Source organism: Rattus norvegicus, chromosome 4 (assembly GCF_021556685.1).
Source record: "Rattus norvegicus strain SHRSP/BbbUtx chromosome 4, alternate assembly SHRSP_T2T, whole genome shotgun sequence".
In the NCBI taxonomy this organism is placed as follows: domain Eukaryota; kingdom Metazoa; phylum Chordata; class Mammalia; order Rodentia; family Muridae; genus Rattus; species Rattus norvegicus.
In genome coordinates this window covers 28,021,760-28,030,259 of record NC_141537.1, presented here as the reverse complement: position 1 = coordinate 28,030,259, position 8,500 = coordinate 28,021,760, and the positions used below count along the sequence as shown (strand labels likewise).

General features: G+C 38.9%; 1 pseudogene; it reads left to right on the top strand.

Moving 5' to 3' along the window:
• Window positions 1-731: 731 nt before the first annotated feature.
• On the top strand, window positions 732-3,213 carry Cd2ap-ps1 (CD2-associated protein, pseudogene 1; annotated as a pseudogene).
• Window positions 3,214-8,500: the final 5,287 nt, after the last annotated feature.

Below are 8,500 nucleotides of genomic sequence, written 5' to 3'. Positions count from 1 at the left end.
TATATATGTATATATACAAAAAATTCACACGATTCTCTCATTAGATTCATAAACATCATCTGACAAAAGTTCTGGAGAGTTTAGGGATATAAGGGACATACCTAATCATAATAAACACAGTTTACAGTAAGCCTTTAGCCAACTTCAAATTATATGGAGAGAAACCCCAAACAATTCCATCAACATCAGAAACAAATCAAAGTTGTCTACTTTTTCTATATCTTCTCACTATAGTGCTTGAAATTTTAGCAAGAAATTGAAAATAAAGATGTTAAAAGTACTGTTATTTGCAGATGGTATGATAGTAGATATATCTGGTCATAAAATTCCACTTGGGAACCTATACAGCTTACCCAACTTTAAACAAAGTGGGTAGACATATGATTAAAAAAATAATAACCCTCTTATATTCACATGACAAATGGACATTGATAAAACAGCATTCTCCACAATAGCTTCAAATATTAAAAAATAATTTGGAGTAACTAAACAATAGAATGAAAACCTTATATGATAAAAAGTTCTAGACATTGAAGAAGATACCAGAAAATGGAAAAGATATCCCATGATCATGGATTGGTATGATTAACATAGTAGAAATGATCATCATACAACATGCAATCTACAGGGTCCATGGCCTAGCACTGGTTTGAGGAGTGGCATTTCTGCTCCTCATGAGTTGTTACATAGAAGGGGGCTCAGGGTCACACTCTCACTGCCAAAGCTGCAGCATGGTTGACCGTATTGTTGAGTATGAATACCACGCTGTACGTGATGATGAGTTAACTATCTGAGCTGGGGAAATCATCCAAAATGTGAAAAAACTACAGGAAGAAGGATGGCTAAAAGGATATCTAAAGGGGAGATCAGGGATGTTCCCTGACAAATTTGTTAAGGAAATTAAAAGAAAGACAGAACCCAAGGATGACAATTTGCCCGTCAAATGGGAAAGGCATGGAAATATAGCAAGTATTGTATAGCAAATCAGCACTTAAGGACTTCCAGCTGGAGGAATCCAGCCACATCCACAAACCAAAGCTATTAAGAACACAAAAATGTGTCAGTGTAAAATTCTTTTTGACTACTCTCCACAAAATGAGGACGAACTGTAATTGACTGTGGAGGATGACATTGAAGAGGTAGAAGAAGGTTGGTGGAGTGGAATCCTGAACAGTAAGTTGGGACTGCTTCCCTCAAACTTTTTGAAAGAATTAAGAGGTCACAGATGACGGTAAAACTCAACAATGCTCAGGAGGAATCAGATGTTCTTTGAGTGGCCCTACTTCACCTATTCCTTCTCCAGGGAATGGATGTGAACCAGTTCCTGGATCAGCTACACAGCCAAAGAAGATCTGAGGAATTAGATTTGGAGACATCTTTAAAAATGCTCTGTGAAACTTACAAGAAGAACTTCCTGTGGTGAAACAGAGGAGAAAAAAAAATCAGAAAATCCACTAATCCTACAGTCACTGGGCTCTAGAACCCAGAATATGGAGGTAACAAAAACAGACATTGATGGCAAGATTAGAGCTAAGGAATATTGTAGAACTTTATTTCCCTGTGTAGGAAAAAATGAAGTGAACTTAAGTTTAGAGAAGGGGAGATTGATAATTCATTTGATAAGTAAGGTGACTGGAGAAGTGGGCTGGTGGAAAGGTGAACTGAATGGTAAAGAAGGAGTGTTTCCAGATAACTTTGCTGTTCAGATAAGTGAACTAGATAAAGACTTTCCAAAACTAAAGAAACCACCTCCTCCTGCAAAAGGTCCAGCTCCAAAGCCGGACCTGTTAGCTGCAGAGAAGAAAACTTTTCCTCTAAAGGCTGAAGACAAAGATGAAAAATCACTGCTAGAACAAAAATCTAAATCAGCAGTGGAAGTCTTACCCAAAAAGCTTACTCCATCTACCAAAGCCCCTAGTTTACTGAGGTCTTCTGGAGCAATGGACAGAAAAGCCGGTTCCTCCTCCACCTACAACAACCAACAATTAATGGAGAAGATTATACAATTTCTTTAAAGATTGATACTGAGCCGGTATCAAAAGCAAAGTTAGGGGATAGAGATGGCTGAGCGGTTAAGAGCACTGACTGTTCTTCCTGAGGTCCTGAGTTCAATTCCCAGCAACCACATGGTGGCTCACAACCATCTGCAGCGGGATCCGATGCCCTCTTCTGGTGTATCTGAAGAGAGCTGCAGTGAACTCATAGGAATAAATAAATCTAAAAAAAAAAAAAAAAAAAAAACGAAAGCTAGATCCTGAACAGTTGTCCGTTAGACCAAAGTAGACCTTTGTAGATAGGAACTCAAAAGAAACAGATAATGTAAATTTTGATGACATAGCTTCCTCAGAGAACTTGATACATCTTGCTGCAAATAGACCCAAGAGGCCTGGAAGGTTGCCTAGCCACTTCAACAGTGGACATTCTCCAACCCAAAGCCCAGGAAAAATCCCTGAAGCTATCAAAAGAAGTTAGTGGCAACCTAAAGCCATTGGAGTTTAAAAAGAATGCAAGCCACTCTCCAAAGCCATCTCTTTCAACACCTTCAGGTGCCTCAAAAATAAATACAGTTGCTTTCCTAATTCCATTAGAACTCAAAGCTAGCAGCAAACCATTGATCTGAGTACAGGATCCATGTTGGAGGAATTAGAAAAAGGACTGAAAGAGCTGAAGGTCCTTGCAACCCCATAAGAACAACAATGCCAACCAACCATAGCTCCCAGGGACTAAACCACTACCCAAAGACTATACATGGTCTGACACATGGCTCCAGCTGCATATGTAGCAGAGTATGACCTTTGGGAACCAATGGAAAGAGAAGCCCTTGGTCCTTCCAAGGCTGGAACGCCCAGTGTAGGGGAATGTCAGGGGAACGAGAACGGGTGTGGTTGGGGAGGGAAACACCCCTGTAGAAGAAGGGGAGGGAGGTGGGATAGGGGGTTTATGTTCAAGAAACTGGAAAAGGGAATAACATAATAAAAAATATCCAATAACATTTTTTTAAAAAGAGGACTCAAAGCTAAAGCAGAAGCAGATGATGAGAAAAATTTCCATGGATGAACTTAGAACCCAGATTATTGAATTATTGTGCATTGTAGATGCCTGGAAAAGGATGATGGGAAGGAACTGGAAAAGCTATGCAAAGAATTAGGAGAAGGCCATGTGAAGCATTCTACAGGTGGAAAGACCAAGCCACATTCAATAGTAGACAAGTGACAATGCTTTCTGGACCAATATGTAGCTCATAGATACTAGTAAGAATGTAACACATTGGAAAAATAATTCTAATAGAAAAGCAAACAACAGCAAAATGAATTTATGTGATATTAACATAAAGAAGAAAAATAGAAGCATAACCCTTTATTGTATACCAAAGTTTCATTTGTAGGTTGGTTCCTTTTTGATCCACTGCTATTAACTGACCTGACTAGTGGTATTTTCCACAGCAACTCATATGTTTTATACTTGTACTGATATTTCATCACATATTCTTTAATGCTATTAAAAAGTTTATTTGAGCCATGTGTATGTTATGCCCATGCCTGTAACTTGGAGATTAAGGGAGGGAAATCAGGAGTTTGAGGCCAGCTTGTGCTTCAGAGGGGCCCTAGGTCCTTAAGAAAGGACGCAATGGGGGCTGGGGATTTAGCTCAGTGGTAGAGCGCTTACCTAGGAAGCACAAGGCCCTGGGTTCGGTCCCCAGCTCCGAAAAAAAGAACCAAAAAAAAAAAAAAAAAAGAAAGGACGCAATGTTCCTTTGGTAATGGTGGGTATTTTAACTGCTCCACACAATCAGAATAGCAGTGAGTCAGTCATACACACTTTAGTCTTCTCAATTAGAACACAGAAGTCATACTGTTTTCCATGTGTCTATTTTCTGCCATTTACAAAATTGTTCAAAAACCAAAACAGAACAAAATGAAACAAGCTTGGTGTTATTAAAAGGGAAAACCAGACCCTTTAAAATAGTAATTGGCCAGTATTTGCCCTTAATATGGGAACTTTTACTATTTCAAAAGTTAAAGCCAGAAAATGATTAATAGGAACGTAAACAACTTAGAGGTGAATTCCCCCCCAATATAAATATTAAAGACAATATTGAATCTGTAATTGTCAAGTTACTAGTGAATTTATAGTTCAGATTTTCTGGTTTTTGAAACACAGTACGACTAAGTTTCTAATGGAATTTCAATGTCATTAAGCTTTGTACAGGGTGATAAACATGGATCGATCTGCATTCTTCTCCATGCTGATCTCCAGTTGAACCAGCACCATTTGCTGAAAATGCTATCTTTCTTCCATTGGATGGTTTTGGCTCCTTTGTCAAAGAGCAAGTAGCTATAGGTGTGTGGGTTCATTTCTGAGTCCTTAATTCTGTTCCACTCATCTACCTTCCTGTCTCTGTATCAATACCATACAGTTTTTATGACTATTGCTCTGTAATACTGCTTGAAGTCAGGGATGGGTGAATCCCCCAGAAGTTCTTTTATTGTTGAGTATAGTTTTCGCTATCCTGGGTTTTTTGTTATTCCAAATGAATTTTCAAATTGCTCTTTCTACCTCTATAAATAATTGAGTAGGAATTTTGATGGGGATTGCATTGAATCTGTAGATTCCTTTTCACAAAATGGCCATCTTTACTATATTAATCCTGCCAATCCATGAGCATGGAAGATCCTTCCATCTTCTGAGATCTTCCTGAACTTCTTTCTTCAGAGATTTGAAGTTCTTGTCATACAGATCTTTTACTTGCTATGCTAAAGTCACACCCAGATATTTTATGCTATTTTGGACTATTGTGAAGGGTGTCATTTCCTTAATTTCTTTCTCAGCATGTTTATCCTTGGAGTAAAGGAGTAAACTCAAGCTACTGATTTGCTTGAGTTAATTTTATACCCTGACATTTTGCTGAAGTTGTTTATCAGGTTAAGTAGTTCTCTGGTGGAACTTTTGGGGTTGCTTAAGTACATTATCATATCATTTGCAAATAGTGATATTTTGATTTCTTCCCTTCCAATTTGTATCCCTTTGACCTCCTTTTGCTGTTTGAATCTCTGGCTAGGATATCGATTACTACATTAAATAAGTAGGGAGAGAGTGGACAGCCTTGTCTAGTCCCTGATTCTAGTGGGATTGCTTCACGTTTCTCTCCATTTACTTTGATGTTAGCTACTGGTTTGCTGTATATTGCTTTTACTATGTTTAGATATGGGCCTTGAATTCCTGATCTTTCGAAGATTTTTATCATGAAGGTGTACTGAATTTTGTCAAATGCTTTCTCAGCATCTAATGAAATGACCATATGTTTCTTATCTTTGAGTTTGTTTATATAGTGGATTACATTGATGGATTTTCATATATTAAACCACTCCTGCTTCCCTGGAATGAAGCCTACTTAATCATGATGGATGATCATTTTGATGTGTTCTTGGATACGGTTTGAAAAACATTTTATTGAGTATTTTTGCATCAATATTCGTAAGGGAAATTGGACTGAAGTTCTCTGTCTTTGTTGGATTTTTTGCTCCTGTTTTTTAAAATTAACTTGAGTATTTCTTATTTACATTTCAACTGTTATTCCCTTTCCTGGTTTCTGGGCAAACATCACCCTCCCCCTCCCCTCCCCCTCTATATGGGTGTTCCCCTCTCTATCCTCCCCCCATTACCGCCCTCCCCAAAACAATTACGTTCACTTGGGGTTCAGTCTTGGCAGGACCAAGGGCTTCACCTTCCACTGGTGCTCTTACTGGGCCATTCATTGCTACCTATGAGGTTGGAGCCCAGGGTCAGTCCATGTATAGTCTTTGGGTAGTGGCTTAGTCCCTGGAAGCTTTGGTTGGTTGGCATTGTTCTTCATATTGGGTCTCGAACCCCTTCAAGCTCTTTCAGTCCTTTCTCTGATTCCTTCAACGGGGGTCCCGTTCTCAGTTCAGTGGTTTGCTGCTGGCATTCGCCTCTGTATTTGCTGTATTCTGGCTGTGTATTCAGGAGCGATCTACATTCGGTACCTGTTGGCCTGCACTTCTTTGCTTCATCCATCTTATCTAATTGGGTGGCTGTATATGTATGGGCCACATGTGGGACAGGTCTTGAATGGGTGTTCCTTCTGCGTCTGTTTTAATCTGTGCTTCCCTATTCCCTGCCAAGGGTATTCTTGTTCCCCTTCTAAAGAAGGAGTGAAGCATTCGCATTTTGATCATCCGTCTTGAGTTTCATGTGTTCTGTGCATCTAGGGCAATTCAAGCATTTGGACTAATAGCCACTTATCAATGAGTGCATACCATGTGTGTTCTTCTGTGATTGGGTTACCTCACTCAGGATGATATTTTCCAGATCCAACCATTTGCCTATGAATTTCATAAAGTCATTGTTTTTGATAGATGAGTAATATTCCATTGTGTAGATGTACCACATTTTCTGTATCCATTCCTCTGTTGAAGGGCATTGGGGTTCTTTCCAGCTTCTGGCTATTATAAATAAGGCTGCTATGAACATTGTGGAGCACGTGTCTTTTTTATATGTGGGGGCATCTTTTGGGTATATGCTTAAAGAGGTATAGCTGGGTCCTCAGGTAGTTCAATGTCCAATTTTCTGAGGAACCTCCAGACTGATTTCCAGAATGGTTGTACCAGTCTGCAATCCCACCAACAATGGAGGAGTGTTCCTCTTTCTCCACATCCTCGTCAGCATTTGCTGTCATCTGAGTTTTTGATCTTAGTCATTCTCACTGGTGTGAGGTGAAATCTCAGGGTTGTTTTGATTTGCATTTCCCTTATGACTACAGATGTTGAACATTTCTTTAGGTGTTTCTCAGCCATTCCACATTCCTCAGCTGTGAATTCTTTGTTTAGCTCTGAACTGCATTTTTTAATAGGGTTATTTGACTCCCTGCAGTCTAACTTCTTGAGTTCTTTGTATATTTTGGATATAAGCCCTCTATCTGTTGTAGGATTGGTAAAGATCTTTTCCCAATCTGTTGGTTGCTGTTATGTCCTAACCACAGTGTCCTTTGCCTTACAGAAGCTTTGTAGTTTTATGAGATCCCATTTGTTGATTTTTGATCTTAGAGCATAAGCCATTGGTGTTTTGTTCAGGAAATTTTCTCCAGTGCCCATTAGTTCGAGATGCTTCCATAGGTGTGCGGGTTCATTTCTGGGTCTTCAATTCTATTCCATTGGTCTATCTGTCTGTCTCTGTGCCATTACCATGCATTTTTTTTATCACTATTGCTCTGTAATACTGCTTGAGTTCAGGGATAGTGATTCCCCCTGAATTCCTTTTATTGTTGAGGATAGTTTTAGCTATCTGGGTTTTTTTGTTATTCCAGATGAATTTGCAAATTGTTCTGTCTAACTCTTTGAAGAATTGGATTGGTATTTTGATGGGGATTGCATTGAATCTGTAGATCGCTTTTGGTAAAATGGCCATTTTTACTATATTAATCCTGCCAATCCATGAGCATGGGAGATCTTTCCATCTTCTGAGGTCTTCTTCAATTTCTTTCTTCAGAGGCTTGAAGTTCTTATTTTAGAGATGTTTTGCTTGCTTGGTTAAAGTCACACCGAGGTATTTTATATTATTTGAGACTATTCTGAAGGGTGTCTTTTCCCTAATTTCTTTCTCGGCTTGTTTCTCTTTTGTGTAGAGGAAGGCTGCTGATTTATTTGAGTTAATTCTATACCCAGCCACTTTGCTGAAGTTGTTTATCAGCTTTAGTAGTTCTCTGGTGGAAGTTTTGGGATCACTGAAATATACTATCATATCATCTGCAAATAGTGATATTTTGACTTCTTCTTTTCCAATCAGTATCCCCTTGATCTCCTTTTGTTGTCTGATTGCTCTGCCTAGAACTTCAAGAACTATATTGAATAAGTAGGGAGAGAGTGTGCATCCTTGCCTAGTCCCTGATTTTAATGGGATTGGTTCAGTTTTTCTCCATTTAGTTTAATGTTAGCAACTGGTTTGCTGTATATGGCTTTTACTATGTTTAGGTATGGGCTTTGAATTCCTATACTTTCCAGGCTTTTATCATGAAGGGGTGTTCAATTTTGTCAAATGCTTTCTCAGCATCTAATGAAATGGTCATGTGGCTTTGTTCTTTCAGTTTGTTATATGATGGATCACGTTGATGGTTTTCCTTATATTAAACCATCCCTGCATGCCTGGGATGAAGCCTACTTGATCATGGTGGATGATTGTTTTGATGAGTTCTTGGATTTGGTTTGCCAGAATTTTATTGAGTATTTTTGCATCGATATTCATAAGGGAAATTGGTCTGAAGTTCTCTTTCTTTGTTGGGTCTTTGTGTGGTTTAGGTATAAGAGTAATTGTGGCTTCATAGAAGGAATTCGGTAGTGCTCCATCTGTTTCAATTTTGTGGGATAGTTTGGATAGTATTGGTATGAGGTCTTCTATGAAGGTCTGATAGAATTCTGCACTAAATCCGTCTGGACCTGGGCTCTTTTTGGTTGGGAGACCTTTAATGACTGCTTCTATTTCCTTA